The sequence below is a fragment of the Sorghum bicolor genome, chromosome 7 (genome assembly GCF_000003195.3).
Source record: "Sorghum bicolor cultivar BTx623 chromosome 7, Sorghum_bicolor_NCBIv3, whole genome shotgun sequence".
NCBI classification, from domain to species: Eukaryota; Viridiplantae; Streptophyta; class Magnoliopsida; order Poales; family Poaceae; genus Sorghum; species Sorghum bicolor.
In genome coordinates, this window is record NC_012876.2 from 41159152 (window position 1) to 41181392 (window position 22241).

At 40.9% G+C, this 22241-nt stretch overlaps 1 long non-coding RNA gene across 7 annotated transcripts; it reads left to right on the forward strand.

Annotated features, from left to right (window-relative positions):
* Nucleotides 8995-13331, forward strand: LOC110437048. Of its 7 annotated transcripts, none has more exons than XR_002455098.1 (7): nucleotides 8995-10164; nucleotides 10278-10393; nucleotides 10505-10579; nucleotides 10658-10730; nucleotides 11589-11692; nucleotides 12479-12552; nucleotides 12999-13331. It is a non-coding gene; the product is annotated as an uncharacterized LOC110437048 (long non-coding RNA). The 7 variants fall into 7 exon arrangements; XR_002455099.1 differs by having other exon boundaries at nucleotides 10515-10579; XR_002455101.1 differs by having other exon boundaries at nucleotides 10521-10579.

A 22241-nucleotide genomic window follows, 5' to 3' on the forward strand; every position in this document is an offset into this window, starting at 1 on the left:
TAAACAAGTAGAAAAAAAGGGACTTAAAAAAGGGGATTCATGGATACTCATCACATTAAGTCCGTCACTTGAATCAATCAATCAAAGCAACTCAAGTGAGTATCAAAAATAGTTCTTTGGAGAGAGGTCAATTCTCCCTATGTGAGGGGCGTGCCGCCCGAGGAGTGGGTAAACCAAGTGTGGTGCTTGGAAGGCTAACAAGGAAGTGGTGATCCAAAGGACATTTGAGATGCTTAGTTGAAGCAATCAAAAGGATTGATCAAGAAAGCAAGCAACAACCCAAAAGAGAGCTAGTCATGCTATTTCAAGTTGTATTCTTATTAGTTCTCTCATGCAAGCAATGATCAAAAGAAGAAGCAAGCCAACCACAACAAGATATTGCACTTGATCATAAGTGGTTCTAAATTCATATGGGTGAAGATTTGATCTATCAATTGGCATTTATAATTGGTCTTCACCAAGCTTATAGTTGGACTTCACATTGCTATTTGGAGCTAAATTGGAACCTTATTGACTATCCTCTACTCCAAGATAGCAAAGGTATCATTGTAATGTGCATGATCATTTCATCCCTTACTAGTATGCGGTTAGAGCATATAGTACATGCTTCATAGGATCATGCATGACAAATGAAAAATTTTAAATTCATAACCTACCACTATTGCTTGAATGATTAGTTGATCTAGTGGTATGTATATGAGTTTGTTCATGAGCTAGTGAACCCAAGTACTTGGTCTATTTTGGATTGCTAACAAGTGACAAGTACAACATTTGCAAGATAACCCTTAATGTGAGGTGTGAAAAAGCTTGTCATTGGTTCAAACCAAACTTGGAAGCTTAGGCAAATCAACATAGTTAAAGTCAACAATTAGAAGCTCATGATGATTAGAGTACAAGAACAAGACAACAATGCAAGTGGATATATAGACTTAAATGTCTCTTCAATTGGTATCCAACAAATGGTACTCATGACGATAGCAAACAAGTGGTTCCATATTCGAAGACCTTAATTGGTAGAAGAATCTCTTATGGTATTGGACAAGATATTTCAAATGATATCACATTTATACATATGGTATCTATCATATAAGAAGGTGGTTCCACAAGTGATCCTCAACTTTAAGTGATCATCAAGCAAAGAAAGTTCCCTCACCAACAAGATTGACAAGTGAATGACCCATGCTATCACATAGGGGGAGTGCCCCACCAAATGGTATCAAGGTCAAAGATCCTATGTGGTATCTCAAGAGCAATTCAAGTAATGTCATTCGAACACATATGGTAATGTCCATAAAAAATATAAGATTCAAGCCTCAACCATCTATCCCAATGCAATCCTTTGTCACAATGAGATTCACACTCTTTCGATTGGTATCAAGTGATTTAATTGGTATCACACACCCTTTATGGAAATTGATGACAAAGGGGGAGAAGTTGGAACAAAGATATGATCATGGGAGATGTTGGACAACAAAAGATGGGAAGTTTTATGGACATGGACAAAGAGGGAGCAACATTAAGGAAAAAGTTGGATCAAAAGTCTTGGACAAAAGAGAAGCACACAAGTAGGGGGAGCAAGCTCATGAACATTGATTGTTTGCATTTGATATGTGCATACTCATGTGCTTGCTTGCATTGCATAAGTTTTAAATTCAATATGTATGCATGTGTGGTGTATGCTAGTTATAGAACTTGATTGATGAAATGATAACTAGCATGCATAGGTTGGTAGCTAGACTTGTGTTCTTAAAGTAAAGACTAGACCCTTGCTTTTAATGTTGATCTCACGGGGTTTCTAGTGTTTTTGTTGTCTAGCTACACATGGTGCTAAGACTCATGGTGCTAAGGATGGTGTACATGGAATGCTTCAAATGATATCGATTTTGGTATCAAGCTAAAAAGGTTTACTCTATACACCTTAGCACTTAGTAGGGTTTTGTGGTGCTTATCCAAATCTTGACATAGAGCTTAAATGTTGGATAAGTAGCATAAAATCCAAACCAAGTTAGCAATTTACACTTGTGTGAAGTGCTAGCTTGAAAAAGCTTAATTTCCATATCTTTGTAGAGTTGTCATCAATTACCAAAAAGGGGGAGATTGAAAGGTCCTAGTTTGGTTTTGGTAATTGAATGACAACTTAGGTGGACTAATAGTGTTTATGTGAGATACACAGGAGATTAGTCCATAGGTGATGATATGATGGAGGAGCTCATTGCATATGAGACATGACATGGAGTCATGTGACCAAGGTGGAAAAGATCAAGATGAGGCTTGGGTCGATGACCGGTTGCAAGAGTGAAGGGCAAGTTGGAGGCTTTGAAGCGAGGGACCGCGTGTGACGGTGAAGCTTGAGCAAGACTTGGCGCCGATGGACCGAGGCAACGGTGAAGAGCAAGTGAGGTCAAGATCGATGAACCAATATGGTCACATGATGATATGAAGTGGATCATATCATTTGGTGATTGGTTGGTGCATGTGTTGCATCAACATTGGAGGAGATGGAATGGAAAGCGCACGGCAAAGGTATAACCTAGGGCATTTCCATTTCACCGGTCATAGGTGTGTAGAGAAGTTTATGACCGGATTTAGGATAGATGGCCGTACTATCAAGAGGGGAAAACTTGTTTGCATATCGGTCATCTAGTGCCACTTGAGCGATCTAACTTTGCATACGTGTTAGGATCAAGTGGCGTGGCAAGTTTGAGAGGCTAACTCCTTTGGGAAAATGTTTGTGAAAATGCTAACACACTTGCACATGGTCGTGTACACTTGTTGGTGTTGGCACATTTACAAAGGAGGTGGAGTTCCTAGGGTTGAGAGGGGTGTGGGTTCCTCTCTCCCTCACCGGACGCTCTGCGCGGAGGCACCGGACGCTGGTCTTTAGCGTCCGGTGTGCTGTCGGGTGCAGCAGAGTGCACCGGACGCACCGGAGAGAGTCCGGTGCTCAGCGTCCCGTGTGCGGGCGGTTTACCGACCCTCTCTGCGCATGAGTCCGGTGAGCACCGGACGCTCAGGGTGCGTCCGGTGGCTTGCGTCCGGTGACCATGCGAGTTTGCGAAGCTCTCTGCGCACGGGTCCGGTGTGGGCTAGCTGAGCGTCCGGTGGTGCTGTGTCAGGCGCGAGCGCGTGGTAGCCGTTGGCGGCAACGGTCGAGTTCAAACGGCTAGTGACACGTGGCTGACGCCTGAGCACCGGACGCTGGGGGTTGAGCGTCCGGTGCCCACGTGTTTTGCCCAGTAAAGGGGCAACGGCTAGTTTAGCCCTTGGGGCTATAAATAGAAGTGGTGGCCGGCCTTGGCAAGTGCTGAGCACCCTTGGGACTTAGTGTCCATGCTTGGGGAGTGCTAGTGAAGCCTCTAACTCACATATACTTGATAGTGATCATCCGATTGTGTGAGTGAGCGATTCTAGTGCGTTGCATTGAGAGATTGCATCGAGTGGCACTAGATGTTCGTGTTGCAAGCCGGTGGTGCTTGTTACTCTTGGAGGTTGCCACCTCCTAGACGGCTTGGTGGCTTGTGACTCCGTCGAAGCACGCAAGGAGATTGTGCGGTGCTCCGGAGAAGAGATTGTGAGGGGTACGGTGCTCACCCCGCGGGGATCGCGAAGAGCAACTCTATTGGATCGTGCGTGTCATTGAGCTACCTCACTTGTGGGTAGGTTCTTGCGGCGTCCTAGTGGGGACGAGGTTCGTGTAACACCTCTTAGCCGCCGAACCACCAAGTGTTGGTCGACACAACGGGGACGTAGCTTGGTGGCAACCAAGTGAACCTCGGGAGAAAATCATCGTGTCAACTTTGTTCTTCCCGTTGGTTTGCAAATCCCTAACACAAGCTTGTTTTTACATTCATATATTTGTGCTTGTGTAGTTGCTTTTGTAACTAGTTAGCTTGTGTAGCTTGCTAGTTACCTTCTTGCTTAGTTTGTGTAGCTAAGTAGTTTGCGCTCTCTAATTTGGCATTCGTTGCCTTGTTATTGAGCTTGCTAGTGAGCTTAGGCTTTGTGCGCTTTGCCTCACTAATTTGCGTAGGAGCTCCCCCGTTTTGCAAAGTACTAGTTGCATAGGTTTGTGTGACCTTGCTCCTAGAATTGATTAGGTGAGCTCTTGCTAAGGTAGCACCTTGCTTGCTTGTTTAGAATCTTTTCAAGGTGCTAGAGAACTTAGATAGAGGGGTGTAGTCTTGGCTAGACCGATAGTTTTCATTCCGCATTTGTTTCGGTTAGCCGACGCGATAAGTTTTAGAAAGGACTATTCACCCCCCCTCTAGTCCGCCATCTCGACCCTTCATCAGTGCAAGTTTAGATAAATATTTCAAGCATTCCTAGCTTCTCCACTCAGATTCAGAACTGAACACAGAAAAGGGGAAACATCCTAAGCACATGGGAACAACAGCAACTGATCTAATGACAAAGATAAATATTGAGCTCTAAGAACAAGAATTCAACTGTAACAACAGCAAACGGTCCTTATATAAAAGATGCCAAATAAAAAAAAGAAATAGCTCTAAGAACATGGCAATCATTCTTAATTAGGTATATAAATTAGGGACTGAATCTGAAAAGCAGTCCGTTAGTGTTTCCATTACAGCTGTGATGTGCAAGATGAAAGCAACTGTAACATACTGCCATACCTTTCAATGAATAAGGTCATCCCTCCATGTCCCATGATATACATCACCGTTACTATGAAATAGAGTCCCCAAGCCAGATCTCTTACCATACCTCCAGAGTCCATCATAAAAGCTTCTGTTACTGAAGGTTAGACTCCCTTTAATGTTTAACAAGGTAAGATTGTTGGATTTATCAGATAAGTTGGTTAGACTCCCTACAATGTTTAACAAGGTAAGATTGTTGGATTTATCAGATAAGTTGGATAGGACATGTGATCTGATTTCACCTTTCCTTCAGGAACACCTTCTTGGCATCTACCTCTATAAGTTCCCCCTCCATAACGTATTTCAACTATGGGGCTCCATGTATTTTCTGGTTCTCTTTCTGCATCCTACAAGGAAAATGATGGATTACAGATGCTAATGCCCATAGAACATTCAGATTCATAACAAAGAGACACAAGTGCTTTCCAAATTCTAGCTGAAATGAAACATGTATTCTTCCAGAAAAGTAGAAACAGAAAATGTAATACCTGATTTTAAGGACAAAATCAGATATGCACCATATGTGAGTTTTAGAAGTCAAATCTCACATATAGCTACAAATATGGGGTAATATCAAAAGACAATGCATAAATATATAACGTACTTAGTATAAAAGATATAACCTTTGATAGCAAACAGCGCATAGACAACTCCAACCTTCGGGTATTAACTTCACTCTACAGGATCCAACTGACTGGTTCATCACAAGCCTAAAACATCTCCTGAAGGGTGGAGGAAATAGCAAGAGTGAGTCCATGTCGAACTCCACAAGTATAGCAACTAGATTGTATAGCCCCCATATCTCATGATCAATGTGACATAAATAATGTAAAGCATTAAACAATAAATAGTGAGCATATTTAACACATAAGAATCATCACCCTTAATGTAGATGTCCCCAAGGCCGCTCCTGACCATGAGCTCGGCTAGTATACTAGTTTTACACTATGCAGAGGTTGTACATCTTTAACCATGAGTCATGATTTACCCTTTCGCCCGAGGTAGCTAATCTCTTAACTCCTTCCTAGGGAGGTCGGCAGGGATCACTATGAAGCCTTTCAAAGGTTTCGTCTAACAAGTTAGGGCCATTAGATTCACTCGGCAGGCAGATATAGAGCCCCCCTTCCATGGCACATAACCCGCAGCCTATACACACGGACAGAGGCCACACTATACCCAACGTGTCTAGCCATTCTTACGCCATTTAAGGTAACCGCTAACAAGCTAGAAAAAGGTCCTCATACTGAGCTAAAGCCAGAGCCATTATAGCCCTCATGGTTGCACTGTTGTCCCGGGTGATCACGTACAGACAAATCATCAAGATGCTAAAAAGTCATTTTTATCATTTATTACTTAACATTAATCTAGTCACACGATCATGGTCACAGAAATAAAATCCAAATGCTATACTTGCCTGAATCCATTTGCTCTTAGTTCTGCTGGTCTTATTAGTTGTCCAAAGCTCTGATCTTGATCACCAAAAATTGCTCTCCATCTAAACTCGATCATCGATCACACAAACAAGCGGAAACAAACATACACGAAGCAAACAAAGCTATAATTAGAACAGTACACCAATCATATAAAAACAGTATGAAAAGTTTATGAAACGATTCTACGCATCACTACGATCTCACAGACATAAAGATCACGAAAAATGGAGTTAAAACTTAAAAGATATGAATTTTCTAAGATTTTGTATAGAAAAGAAATTAATTAATTAGGGTCACGAAAATAAAAGGTTTCAAACTGAGTAAATAATATTACTAACATGTAGATCTTGTGATTACGAATCCAACACAATTTGAACGGGTCAAAACGGAATTAAAATGAATATTTTATGGCTAAAACAAATTCAGTGACAGTTTTGTAAATACAAGAAAACGTGTTCTGAGCTAAGCCGTGATGGTTTACGCTTTCAAAACAAGAAAGCACATTCCACGCATACGCTTTGGACCGCGGGTTCAAATAGCAAAAACAGGGATGACTCTTTAACAAAATCTACCCCGAAGGGGTATCTTCTAATATCAGTCGTAGGCATGACATCTGACGGTGGAGGGCGATCCAGGGCGCTGGGCGGTGGCCGGCGGCGATCTCCCGCGGTGGGGCGCCATGGCCGACGTCACGAGCTCGCCGGAGTTCATAGAAAAACGCGCTACGGTCCACTATTCGCTAAACCGATAGCATGGGGAGACAGAGGGGGTCAACGCGAGCTTACCAAGAGGATTTTGGAGACCCAGGGAAGGCTCGGAGGTAACTGGTGGCTCGCGACGGCGGACCGAGGGTCCTGCAGAACTTCGGCGTCGATGTGAGAACAAAAGGGCGCAATAGCGGGTTAGGGGAGGAGCTAGGTAGCTTCGTTACCTCGAAGCTATGCTCGACAAGGGCTCGAACTCGGTGGACAAGCAGCGAATCATGAAATCCCCAACGACGGCTCCTTGCTTCTCTGACGAGGTCCAGAACGGAGCCAAAACAAGAACTTAGGGCTTGGGAAATACGCGAAGGAAGGGAACGGAGGCGGTGGAGGCCCTGGTTCTACTTATTGGGCGTGTTGGCGTGTATTTTGGTAACCAATCCTGCCTAAAACGGAATCGAGCCTTTGATTCAGTAGGAGACCGGTTCAGTCATGCCGAAGAAGAAAAGGGGAAGGAAGGGAAAGGCGCTGCCACGTGGGCTCCACCGGTTAGTGAGAGAAGAAGAGGGGAAAAGGGAGGGGAATGTCGCGGGGCTGGCCTCCAGCTGGGCTGCTGGGGAACGAGCCATCGGCTCTGGGCCGGTTCCGTGTGATGGCCAATGGGCCGAGGAAGTGAGGCGGGGCCTGCTACGCGCGCTAGGCTTAAGAGAGAAGAGTGGGCCACAAGGAAGAAAGGGGGAAGGAGAGTTTTTGTTTTTTTCATTTTTTTTCTTATTCCAAAAGCCATTTGAAACTCATTTCAAAAATCCTTTTAAATCATTTGAAATTTTGGGTTCAAATACACTCATCACAATAAATAAAATGCAAAGGCATGTACGCTCAAACACATTGCTAACTCCTATAATAATTTTTAATTTAATGAAAAATATTATTTGTCTATATTCCATGAACACAAAAATACAAAATTAAATCATTTTAACTCTATTTCAAAATATGCAAATTTTAGGGTGTTACAAATTCAGCACTAATGACAAAGATAAATATTGAGCTAATTGTGTATGCATTGACATAATGTGAGTTAACAGAAGACACCTTTATAAAACATCCAAGTACATAAACACCCTAGATGCACAAATGTAACCGAATGAAAACCCATCTTAATACCACAAGAAAAGAGAGCGTGAGCTAGCTATGCACATGGAACGGATGAGGGAGGCTGCAGAACATTATGAGTAGCCCCAGAGGAAACTACGAGGATGATTTTGGTGCACAGTTGTTCATTTTTGGATTAGTAAACTGTGTTTGCTTCGTCAACCTATATGGAATCTGAAATCCAAATGAAAAACAAAAAGACCCCTTATCTTTGAATGTAATAAACAAAAATCATTTTGCATGCGTTCAAGGGAAAAAAAACCCCAATATGTTGCACTTTTCTAAATTGATTTAATCTGGGCAAGCTAATTGTTTCCCCTTTATGTACAAACAAAGAATGGAGCTTATAACAAACTATGTTAGCATAACATTCAAGATAAGAGTATGCAGGAGAGAGAGATAAACTAACGAGCATCAGGGCAGCCTGGCAGGATATTGAGTTTGAGCCACGCTTTCGAAACCTATTCATTCTATTACTCATAAATGTGACTGCAGAACTACACACGTCCATTACTTTCTCCAAAAGGAACACATAAGACATAACAGTATATCTGACCTGCACAAATTGAAATCTAATCATTCAGTAAAATGTAGTCACCTTTTCTGTACCTATTTTCTAGACTACATATGCTGCTAGACTATAGTCTATACTGATATTTATTAGCACCACAATCTCCTACAACTAAAAAGAACAAAAATAAGACCACTAGATGGTGTGACTTTTTTTGGGTCGCTCCCGCTCCCCTACGTGCGAAACAACCGTAGCCGTATAGGAGGTGGAAGGGTGAAAATTGAAAAAAAAAAACAAGAAAGGAATCCTGATGCAAATTTACGATAGAGAATAATATATAATCAGAGATGTGGAAGGGTGCGAAATGAAATAAGAAAAAATAAAGTATTCCTGATATGAAATTTCATCACCGTAGCACTTTCCAATCCTACGTAGCAAAAAATTCGGTCACAGGTAAGGAAAGAAAACACAATCCCTCGCCCTCGTGCGTCGTCCTGGAGTCACCCTCGCCCTCGCCCGACACCCTCAAAAGGAAACCCCACGCACGCAAAAGCAAACCTCACTCCTCGCCATCCAAAAGGAAACCTCACGCCTCCAATCGCTCTCCCCCTCGCGAGATCCCTCGCCCCGTGCGGCCGTGCCCCTCGCCCCCCTCGTGAGATCCCTCGCCCCCGTGCGGTCGTGCCCCTCGCCGTGCGCTACCGCGCGCCTCTCCCCGTGGATGTGCTGCCCCGTAGCGGTAGTGGCTGGTGGCCAGCAGTAACCAGCAGACGAGCAGAGCGGATCGCGGACTGCAGCAGCCGGCTCCCTCGACTCGGCCCCTTGGCAGTTGACGGCGGTTGACTCTTGCCGGCGGCCAACAACCAAGCGTTGAAGGTAACCAGACACAAGTCTCCTCAAGATCCATACACCACGCAAAGATTTTGTTTTCTCCTCGGATTCACAGGGTGTTTAGTTGCCCTTCTATTCCAGAAAAAATTTAGATTTAGCTCTATTATTTTGCATAATGGAACTAAACATCATGTAAAAATTTTTACAAAAGGTGGTTATTCTCTATTTTAGATTTTGATCTCAAAAGGGCAAAAAAGCCAAAAGAGCCCCAAGGGTAATAAATTATGCATTTTGGATGGAACTAAACATAATCGTGAAAATTTTGGTATTTCACATTTTATCGTTTCAAAGTAGTTGGCTTTTTGCATTTTATGGAGAACTAAACAACCCCTTAGACTAAATCACAATCTAATTGATGAAATTTATAGGGAAGCGCTATGCAAAGTGCCTATGTGCTTACTGCAATTTAAACAAATTTATTTGTATATGCTACTGTGTGCTACTTTATTTAGTGCCCTCATAAAAATTCTATAAATAATTTCTTTTGACATTTTGTTTCTAAATTGCAATGTACATGGAAAAGACGTGTGCTAGCACTAGCATATTTTTATTGTGGGAGAAAGCTAGCACTTATATATTTGCATTGATTTTTTTTCTACATGGAATACCCTGCGGCGAAATCCTGGCTCCGCCACTGCTTACCGACCGGATGAGCCCCGTCACTGCCCCAAGCACTAGCAGACATGCCTCCATCGATTGCATCTCAAGCTCCGCCCCATCCCAAACCGATGCCACCCAGATTGAGCTGCTGCTCTCGTGAAGCGGGAGCTAGAAGAGCTCGTGACGTGGATCTAAAGTTTGTGATGCCAGAGTTGCTTGTGGTATCCCTGCTCTTTCCCCTATTTTTGTTTCCCTCAGATTTCCCCAATTAATTTGGTTCCTCAACTAGGGTTTGGATAGTGGTTGCTGATGATTGCATTTCCCGGCATGGCAGGTTCGTTCCTGGCACCAATGTTGAGGAAGAAAATGATCTATCCATGAACTAATAGAGCTTTGCATGTCGGTGATCTTCTGGAATTGGAGAGATCTGTTTATGTTCATTGTGTGCAGGTATTTAGTGATCTTCTGGAAGGTTTTTACTGGTTAACAATTCTTTTTTTCTTAGATAACAGTTTTTTATCACCAATCCATGTTCACAATTCATATGCAACTACTGAAAAGTGTCACATAGATCCAGAGTCATGAGCTGCTAATGCTTGGAATGAGTCCTTGAACCATTCACAAAATATCCATATTGTAAGTTTTTTTCTTGGATGCACTTGTCTAGAATTTCATTCGAGAAGCTTTTTCCTGACTCTTATCTTCGCTCCAAAGTCCATCCTGAAGCTGAAGCCATCTAAATAGGGTTCAACGCTACTTTACTCACTGCTCAGCAAATTTGAAACCTGTTAGTTTTTTACTCCTGTTTTTATACCCTTTTGAATGCTCTTTGTGTACGAGACTGTAGGGACTCCCGGAAACAATGCTTGAAAAATAAAATTGTTATATATCACTGTTAATATTGGTGCAATAAAATGGATATTGAACAAAGAAGCATGCAAATGCAGAATCTAACTCAACCATAACTAATGCATGCCATAGGGAGTCCACTGTCCAAAAAGTACATATGATGGCTTCTTGGTGAGTTTTACACTCTTGGTGTGGCAGCCAGTCAATCCAGGATGAATGGATATTTCAATTTCTTAGCATTTTGCCGGTGTCGATTTGTAGCACAGTAATCAGTATCATACTCTTTGGTGTATTTTGTGTGTTTTTAGCTTTCTACCTTTGTGAAGTTGGAAATATTTATATCATTTATTCATGTGCTGATCTAAAATTTGAAATGAAAGTTCTAGATTTTTACTTCATAGCAATGGTAATAACATTATCTTAGCTTGTGCCACTAATTTAGCTTATAGATAATGAATTTCTGATTATTTTACTCGGCCTTCAGTTTTTAATTGAATTGCTTTTGCCGTAACTATTGGTAAGGACCTGTAAATATATAGTGTATTTTAACATGAGCTTGCATGGACAAATAACAAATCAATACAGGGTGATGGTGAGAAATAACAAAATATAGTTCTGCAGTGATTGCAAATAGCTTATAAAAATCAGAGATATGGCTCTAAATAGGAAAGTTATTTTTATATTGTTCATGTTATCAACCTACAACTTCTGTTGCATTAATGCCAGCCTTTTAATGTATAGTTTTCTCCTTTCTGCACTGCTATTGAGACTAACATGTATTTATGGAACAATCCAGTGCAGGCAAGTCTAAGAAAAATCCCTATTTTGATTGAGAGGGAGCGGCTGGATGAGCTTCTCAATTTTGCATCTTACGTTGTATGCTCTGCAAAGTTTCCTCAAGTAAGTTGTTAGATCGCAAAAGAGCAAGTGCATAACTGCATAATCCTGCACAAGACACCCCAGTTTACCAGCTCTCCTTGTAGCAATGTAAACCACTTGCATTTCCTATGACTCTGGCAAGAATTTTTGCCTTTATACTTCTCATGGTGTCAGGTCGTTGTCATATTATTTACGATGCAAAAGTGTGCTGCCTTTATTTTACTGAATCTAGCTTAGAGTGGTAACTGTGGTTGGATTAGCATAATCAAATCAGGTGGCTGGCAACAAAATTTCTTTGTGCTAGATATTTTGAACTTTTGGTACACTAAAGCCTTTGGCCTTTGGCATATGTTTAGCACTTTCAGTTCTTTGGTATCTTGTTGATTAGTCATTATATTCTTTGCACATGGTCTATATCTATAGCCTTGGACAGGAGTGTCATCAATACATGTTGCTTTCGTATCCATGCTCCAAGGTTACCAAACATCAAATTTGTTATTGTATCCCTAGGGGAGAAAGGTTGCTTAATGTTTGAGAGAAGCATGACAAGTTTGTTTACCATAGCTCTCTATGTTAATGTTACCTAAGTACTTGAGATAAGACATGGGTACTGAATGTATGTTTTGTTAGACCACTTGGATGTTTGTTAAATATCAGAAATTTCGAGATTGTCTTTCCTTCATATTGAGTGTTTGTGATTGTCAAGTTAATTTGCTTATGAAATTCTTGATACAGTGAGAGTGTTTGTGTTTGTTAAGATCTTTTCAAATTTGAACCCCATTGCTTTGCAAACCTACCTGTTGTCAGTCTTGCAGAACCTACATGCTACCACTAATGGGAGTAGGAGGCTAAGGGCAATTCTGACATTGGAGCATCGACTGGTGAGTAAAACGCCACCCAAATTCTCAGGGTTTGAGTTCATGTCATTCTGCCCATATTTTAATGAATAGAGATGTAGTACGGTGTATGTTTCCATCATTCTGCATGAATTTTAGGATGAGGTTTAAATATATAATATTGGGGCACTATACCGTCATTTTGTAGTGTTTCCTCCACTATAATCTACGTGGCATAGTGCCTACCTTCTCTTTAATTCAGAAAGATATTAATTGTTCCTTGGGAATATTGGTTAGCTGTCAGGATTATTGGCATTTTTGGATCTCGAAATATAGATAGATATGTTTGATCTTACTTTCACATATCTTCTCCATATTATTTAGGGATGTCATGATACAATTTTTACTAATCATTGCATAATTCCTGTCTCTTGGGGCAGCAGCCATTTTGTCAATGCATCCCACATAATTGCTACCATTCTTGCTTGCAGGAGCCATTAAGCCGAGGGCGGGGGAAAAAAGGCAAATGATCATTTTTTATCGTCAGCCTATTGAACTTCTTGACCAATAACAATTTAGACACCGTGTGTGGTTTTTCATGATTGAGGTATTAATGTATGATGATGGGAACTCTTGGCGATTTATAGACGTCCATAATATTTTGAAATAGAGAGTTGTGTTTTAAAGATAAATTTGCGATGTTTTCCCACAAACTAAATGTTTGTAATGATACAACACATGTATACTTAAAGTGTCATTGTCTTATTATTTTCCATCGTAAAGTTAGTGAGCCTGCGACACAGCGCTCTCTCTGATTATGTTAATTTCACGAACTTTTCTTTTTGAATGTCACTTTAAAGTTGGTATTTAATTTGAATGTAATGTTATCTTATCATGCAATCTATGTGTTTTTAGTATAAAAGTTTAGTTATCCCGTAGCAACGCACGTGCACGCTACCTAGTTCTTATAAATTTTGGTTCCATTCTATGTGACTTTTTTTTGTTCAGGATGTAATTGCTCCAATTTTGTGCAAATCTGCTAACTTTTGATTCTGTCGTTTGATTAGTGTATTAGTGTATACATGCTACAACCACTTTCTACCTATAAGGCTATACCTCTTCCAATATGTTCCTTCAAATTCAATTTAGCTCTCTTGACTAAGCTTTGCTTTCGCACGTTAACTAAACAACATTTATCATTTTCATAATTATCTGTAGTTTATTGATACTGAAGATCCAATTTCTAGCGTTTTATTTGGACCACTACAAGGCCTGAATATATCTATTTTGTGTTGTCTGGTGCAAGTGCTTGGTAACTACTACTTGGTGGAATGGGACATTGCTATTGCGGATACTACCATTGGCTTCCTAAAACTAAACTCATGTCATGATGTATACCAAGTACACTCTTGGATTTAGCTATAACTACATGGCTGCAATAAATAAATATTAATATTCCTGGATGGAAAGAGGATGTCTTCAAATGAAAATTCAAATGAGAAGAAAACATTGCAGAGGATATAGATGGGTAACTAATTCGAAGTACAACCTATGTGTCAGGAGAAGAAGCCCGGGACTGTGACTAGTTGGGCAGCAGCGGCTATACGTGGCAATAGTGGCTAGGTGGGCCGGTTTGGGAGGTTGATCGGCTTGCTTCCTTTGTGGGCCGTAGGCCTCGTAATGGTAGTATAAGGTCTCGTATCGCATGGGGAGACAGGCATCGAACACCAGAACATTATTCTCCTATTCTGTTACATTGAGACACATTCAGTTACAGAGAGATAGGTTAGATTGCCAATTCTGTTCGTGCGTGTTCTTATTCAGTTCTTACATTCTTCGATTAGGAGTAGTTCCATCCAACCAAATCCGTCAGGCTTGATCCGTAGCCTAACAATTTGTATCAAAGCCTTTGATCCTTGCCACGGCGGCGTCTTCCTCAACTCTGGCGCCGACGCGACGACCGACCAAGTTTCAGCAGGAGATGACGAAGACCGTGGATGATCTCTCATCGCAGTTCGAGGCGATGACCAAGCAGTTCGCGGGATTCCAGGACATGATGCGCCAAACTCTAGACAAGCTCGACGGATTGGAGTCATGGAGATCTACCGTACACAAGTCGATCGACAATTTGCTGCAGAAGGCCGATGCGGTGGCGAGTCAGGTGGACCAGACGACTTCACGGGTGGAGGCGTTGGAAGCTTATCATCCGCCACCACCACCTCCACCGCCTCCGCCTCCACCGCCTCCTCTGCGCTCGGGGGTGTGTTGGTATAAATTAACTGTACTCCTCTAAATAAGATCTAAGTAAGATTATCCGCAAGCACACATATATCGTACCAATGTCACATTATACCCAGGGGGTTTTAAATATTGTATCCACAGGGAAGGTCTATATGTACGACTTATAACTATAACTTATACTATTAGTGTGAACGATAAACCATAACTAGAATCCTACTCATAACAGGGATAAGTCACTTGATAAAAGATATAACATAAATAATGATCAGTCATCATAAATAGATAAATATCAAAGCTCTTCTAGTCATAGTAATAGCTAGCCATTGGATAAACTCAGGAAGAAATACTAAGGTAATTATATAACTACATCAATGAATAACTCTAATTAGTGCAATTACATCTAGAAATCATTGTTAAGTCAACCCTATATCATAATCACATATAAAGAGGCATCAACTAATGAGGATATTAAGAAGCAATCGTCACCTCCTTCGTGACCGCGCCCAAGCTGTCCTACGTACGGGGGGTGGACTACAGAGGAACCAATGCAGCTGTCTCCTGCGCGGACTACCACACGACCCGGCACATCAGGGTGCCCTCGCAGATGAACAAGATATCTAGACACCACGTCTACATATTGTCTACCATCTACCCACCAATTGATTGGGTAAACGCTATACGAGCAATTATATGAATTCAATAAGATCAAACCAACTATCCTAGACATATAATCAAAGTAGACAATGACTATTGCAATTAAGAATATAAGAGATTAAGAACAATGTTGCCTAAATCATAATATTGAATACAATAAGAGAAAGGTACTAGAGCTATACCTCCGCGCTCCAGACAGACGCCAGGGGCTCCGGATCCCGCTGAACTAGAACTCTTCTACTTCTAATCTAACTAGGCTAAAACTATGAACTAGAAAGGCTCTGATGAACTAGAGAAGGCTCTTAATGAATGGATCTCCAAATGACTTGATGCCTCCAGGGAGGGGGTCTGCCCCTTTATTTATAGCCCAGTGAGATTGACGTGCGCCGCAGGATCAAACCGACTTAACCAAGGGGCAAGATGACTCCTCAGAGGCAGTGGAGGAAGCTTCCAGAAGGGGGCTCATGTTTTCATTGATTCAATACTATTTAATTTTTTTATCAAGGTTAAAGCAAGGATATTATTTTGAAGCATACTCTTAACCTTGAATTGATTCTACGAATAGTCTCCTAATATGATTTAAACATTTTTTAAGTAGGAGGGGTTAGTCTATATGTACAACTAAATTCTTATATAAGTATGCTTGATTTTCATAATGTTTAAGTAATATTCTAAAGCATACTTATAATAGAATAAGGAAGTTTGCAAGACTAAAGATATTTATTCACATAGAACCGAGAATATGTATGGTGAACCACAGGAGCATTTTATATATATATATATATATATATATATATATATATATATATATATATATATATATATATATATATATATTAGCAAGTTATGTTTGAGCATAGCATAGGGTAGAAATGACCAAGACAAATTAGCAACATGGTATGAGATGTTAATTGTAGTTACATGTTGCATGAGGATTGGACAAACGTACCTCATATCTTCATATTTCTAAGTGATGACGAACTTAATTGGAAGAGGAGGGTTCGGGTTCATCTGTTGGTGAGAGCTTATGGTCTTGCCGAGCAAGAACTTGCTTTTATCCTTTTCGCCTTTTCACCATTCAATGAAACTATACAAGATTACATGCTCTTCACTCATCAACCTTTTCCTAATTAATTTGTTGTTGATGAGCTGGGGTCTATTGGAGATGCGATAATGCTCATTTGAAAACTTCTTCTCTAATAGATTAAGGTTGTTCTTTCCTACAAAACGTTATGGACACATACCCGAAGGAATAGCAAGATTGAAATACGGGTTTTTGTTGTCCATACTTTTTTTATTTTCTTCTATGCTAATCAAGATGTTATATGGTTTAAGATTATTTAGCATAAATTGTGTCTATTGTGTTTTATTTTGTTGTTGCAATCTATCATGGTTCAAGGCAAATATAACTTATAACAAAAGATAAATGGATAAATATTACTAATCACAAGTTGGACTTTTTGTGCAAAGTTATCATCTCCCTTGATTCATCCCCGGTGTGAACTTATCTCTTGACTTTCCTAGATTTAATTCAAAATTTTCTTGTAGGGTTAGTCCAACAAAATATCTAGTATCCACTACAACATACTATCGGCTCAAAAAACAATCTAGACACCACGTCTAATTTGACTTAGGAAGGCATTTTAATCTGAGCTCAGTTTAAAAGCCTTTTAAAAGTAAAACCACTTCTCCGAAACTAAGCACCATGCTTCATTTAAGAGATTTATGAAAGTACTTCAAAGCCTAAACATATATCATAGCAAATAAAGGTAACATGAAAATATAGTAGAGATTTATTTAGATAGAGATAAAAGAGCATGATCATGGTGAGTTTTTTTATAATGCATGTGAGATGAATATATGAAATGGAACAAGTTATGGCTGAGGAATTTTAAACTAAATAGTGTGAATATATGGATTAATGTAAACATCAGTGAATGTATAAGATAACTACTCATAACTGTTGAAGTCCATGAGCAAGACTTTCTCACCTTTATTTGATCATACTTACCATGACTCACATTCTAGAATTTGTGAGTGATGCAACATCTTTGTTCCCGTCACTTGAGATATAAATTAAAGTCATGTGATGTCGACCTCTTTCTCCAACATTGGATTTGTTATGTTTCCTCTTATTTTGTGGGGGCATGCTGGAAGGTCGTAAACCGGTCGTTTATTACCCTGCATAAGATATAAAAGTAGACAAACAAGGGTAATCCTGCTTGAGCAGGGGTTAATGGTTATCTTGATCACATAATTGAGTATAAGTCTATCAATGTTCCTTAATTGCATAGCTACCTTCCCCTGCAACGGCGCCAAAAATGCTTGTTGGTATAAATTAACTACACTCCTTTAAATAAGATTTAAGTAAGATTATCCGCAAGCGCACAGATATTGTACCAATGTCACATTTTACCCGAGGGTTTTAAATATCGTATCCACAGGGAAGGTATATATGTAAGACTTATAACTATAACTTATACTATTGGTGTGAACGATAAACCATAACTAGAATCCTACTCATAACAAGGATAAGTCACTTGATAAAAGATATAACATAAATAATGATCAGGCATCATAAATAGATAAATATCAGAGCTCTTTTAGTAATAGTAATAGCTAGCCACTAGATAAACTCTGGAAGAAATACTAAGGTAATTCTATAACTACGTCAATGAATAACTCAAATTAGTGCATTTACATCTAGAAAATCATTGATAAGTCAACCCTATATCATAATCACATGTAAAGAGGCATCAACTAATGAGGATATTAAGACGCAACCGTCACCACCTTCGCGACTGCGTCCAAGCTGTCCTACGTACGGGGGGTGGACTACAGAAGAACCAACACACCTGTCACCTGCACGGACTACCACATGACCCGGCACATCAGGGTGCCCTCGCAGATAAACAAGATATCTAGACACCATGTCTACATATTGTCTACCATCTACCCACCAATTGATTGGGTAAACGCTATACGAGCAATTACATGAATTCAATAAGATCAAAGTAACTATCCTAGACATATAATCAAAGTAGACAATGACTATTGCAATGAATATATAAGAGATTAAGAATAATGTTGCCTAAATCATAATATTGAATACATAAGAGAAAGGTACTAGAGCTATACCGAACTCCGCGCTCTAGACAGACGCCAGGGGCTCCAGATCCCGCTGAAGAACTAGAACTGTTCTACTTCTAATCTAACTAGGCTAAAACTATAAACTATAAAGGCTCTGATCAACTAGAGAAGACTCTTGATGAATGGATCTCCAAATGACTTGATGCCTCCAGGGAGGGGGTCTGCCCCTTCATTTATAGCCCGGTGAGATTGACGTGCGTCGCAGGATCAAACCGAGTTAACCAAGGGCCAAGATGACTCCTCGGAGGCGGTGGAGGAAGCTTCCAAAAGGGGGGCCGAAACCCTAAGAGGGGGGTGCCGGCCGGCACCATGGTGGGGCCGGCCAGCCCCCCCTGGCGGCCTCTGGCCCCCGGTTTCTTCCGGTGTCTTCCAGAGTCTTCCCACGTCCCGTTCGTGATCTTTTTCATGACGGATAAGTTTCATGTTTATTTTGCACTTGAATCCCTCTTTTCAGCTTTTCTAGAAATAGACCCTGGAAAATACAGAATATGCAAAACTGGTGGAAATTGTTAGTTTAAACCCTAGACTAGTGTGTTTTCATGTTCTTCTTTGGGTTTAAAGTTCTAATAAAAGTTGACGTTATCGACCGTCAATAGGGCGCCACCTCACGCTATGTTGCTGGGTCACCAGTTTCATCCTCGAGCAGCGACTGCGACACATTACCCACATATGCTACCTCGTGCGATGGTGGGGTGGTTCAACTTGAACGCTCCACCAAACTTGTCGCCTGCCGGGGATGTCAAGCACAGCCAGTGTTTTGATCACCAGGATGACTGCTGTGGGTTCCCTGGAACTCACCTACTGCACCCGGTCACGGGTATGTCCATGAGACCGCCTCCTTTTCCGTTTGCTCACAGAGATCATGATTTTGCCTCATCTTCTCGCTCCCCTCCATTTCCCAAAATGGAGTTTCCAAATTTTGATGGTTCTAATCCCAGACTTTGGCATGATAATTGCGAGATCTATTTTGAGGTATATGCGGTGGACCAGTCTCTAAAGACCAAATTTGCCGCCCTCAACTTTCAGGGGTGTGGCTGCTTTGTGGTTGTAGACAGTTCAGAGATGGGGAAGAATCATGGATTAGGCATATCCGTGTGAGTTGGTGATGGCCAAGTTTGATGGCGAACATTATCCTCAGTTACTGAATCAATTTGAGCAGTTGAGGTAGACAGGATCTGTGCTGGAATATCAGGTTGAGTTTGAACACTTGGCTCATGGATTGTTATTGTACAACAATGGGTATGATGACACGTACTTTGTGACCCGGTTTGTTGCGGGGTTAAAGGAAGATATTAGAAGGGTCATAGTTTTACACCGACCAAAGAATGTGGACACAGCCAGTGCCCTTGCCTTGATTCAAGAAGATGAGCTCAATAAAGTGCGTTCTAAGGGGTTCAACAAGGATGTGGCCAAGTCCACTTTTAGGAGTCCGGGAGAGAAATACAAATCTCCTGAGGTTGATTTAGTAAAGCAAAAGTCCCAGAAATCTGAGCTTGAGGAGAAGTTAGCTGATTTGAAGAACTTTAGGAAGAGGAATGAGCTATGTTTCAAGTGTGGTGAGAAGTGGAGTCATAACCATAAGTGCCCAGCTCAAGTTTCATTGCATGTCATTGAGGAATTGTTAGATGCATTAGAGGCTACATAGACTAAGGAGGATGCGAGTGAAGAGGTGCCCTCAGAGGATACAATTATGGCTGTGGGACATTCACCTTCTGCAGTACAATCTAAAAGAAGGATAATGAAACTGTGTGGCATGGTTAATGGGGTGCAAACTCAGATTCTGGTGGATTTAGGTAGTGTGGGCTCATTTGTCAGTCAGCAGTTAGCTCAGCACGTCTCTCAAGAACCAACTGTTTGTGAACCTACTTAGTTTGTGGCTGCTAATGGAAGTCCTATGGTCTATAATACCAGATATGAGAAGTTACAGTGGAGCTGTCAGGGCCATTCGTTCATATCCAATGTGGGTATACTGTCCTTGAAATGTTTTGATATGATTTTAGGATAGGATTGGCTGGAGACATGTAGTCCTATGTGGGTTGATTGGATTATAAAGAAAATGAGATTTACTCATCATGGCAAGAGAATCATGTTGACTGGTATTACACAAGAAGTCACCAGGTGTACACCAATTCAGCACACTAAACTTAAGGGTCTTCTTAGGCAACAGGCTATAAGTCACTACATCCAGTTAACTGTGTTTAGTGAGTAGCAAGAGGAAGTAGGATATGTTGGTGGAAATTTGGTGGCTGCAATCCAAGAAGCACCAATCCCTTCTGACATCTAGAGTGTCATCTCTGAATATGAGGATATTTTCTAGACACCTTCGGTATTACCTCCGCCCAGACCATTTGTTCACAAGATTCAACTATTGCCAGGAGCTCAGCCGGTGAATGTCAGGCCTTACAGATATTCACCATTGTAGAAATCTGAAATTGAAACTCAGTTAGCTGAGATGCTGAAGAATGAGATCATAAAACATAGTGCTAGTCCTTATGCTTCACCTGTGTGTTGGTCAAGAAGAAAGATGGCTCGTGGCGGTTTTGTGTTGATTATAGGCACTTGAATGCTCAAACTGTAATGAATAAACACCCTATGCCTATGGTAGAAGAATTATTGGATGAATTACATGGTGCACAAAGGTTCACTAAGTTGGATTTCCAGGCAGGATATCATCAAATCTGTGTGAGCAGTGATGATACTTACAAGACAGCTTTTGTTGGTATAAATTAACTGCACTCCATTTAAGTAGATTTAAGTAGGATTATCCGCAAACGCACAGATATCATACCAGTGTCACATTTTACCCGGAGGTTTTAAATATTGAATCCACAGGGAACAGTTGTGATGATGACATAGTATATAGACTTAACCCAACAATTAGGCTAGATTATATCAAGAAAAAGGAAATAACTAATGCACTCTGGTTCCGACTCCGGTAAACTTTGTATAATACCGTCTTATCGGGCAAGTAACCCGAATAGGGGAAGAATCAGAGTAATCCCCTATTAGGCACTATAAGCCTATCAATCCTATCAACAGGAAGTGGACTACAGAGGAATCAACGCAGCTGTCACCTACACGAACTACCACTGTCCAGCTGATCAGGGGACATTCACAAGTAAACCTAGCCTAGGCACCACGCCTACATACGAAATACTACTTCAACCAAGTTACAACCAAGATCAAAGTACTCAATATGAGTTGTGAACCAAAGAACAAATAAGAACAAGATGCTTACTGAAACCAGAAGGGTAAGTACAAAAGTACCTTAGAACACAGCTCCGGGTGAGGGAACTGAATCCAGAAGAATACAACCACGAAGAAGCACTGACAGGCCGAAACTCCTCTAGAATCTCTACTCCTCTACTTAATCTTTCTAATCTCTAAACAAGACTAGATCTAGAAGAACTAGTCTCTCCTAATTGCTACATCTAGTTGAACTAGATCTAGATGAACTAGAACTAGATCAACTAGAGGGACACTAACCCTAATTATGTGGAGAATATGAAGCGCCGGGGTGTAGAATGCCTCTTAGGGGGAGCCTTGGGCGTCATTATATAGGCTGAGGTGGAGTAGGGGTAAGGAACCGCCACATTAGCGATCCGCGTCTTCATCTTTATGTGCACTGTCGGATCAAGCTGACTTAAAATTGACAGAGGGATACTTTGCTTGGCTTTCAAGGATGCATG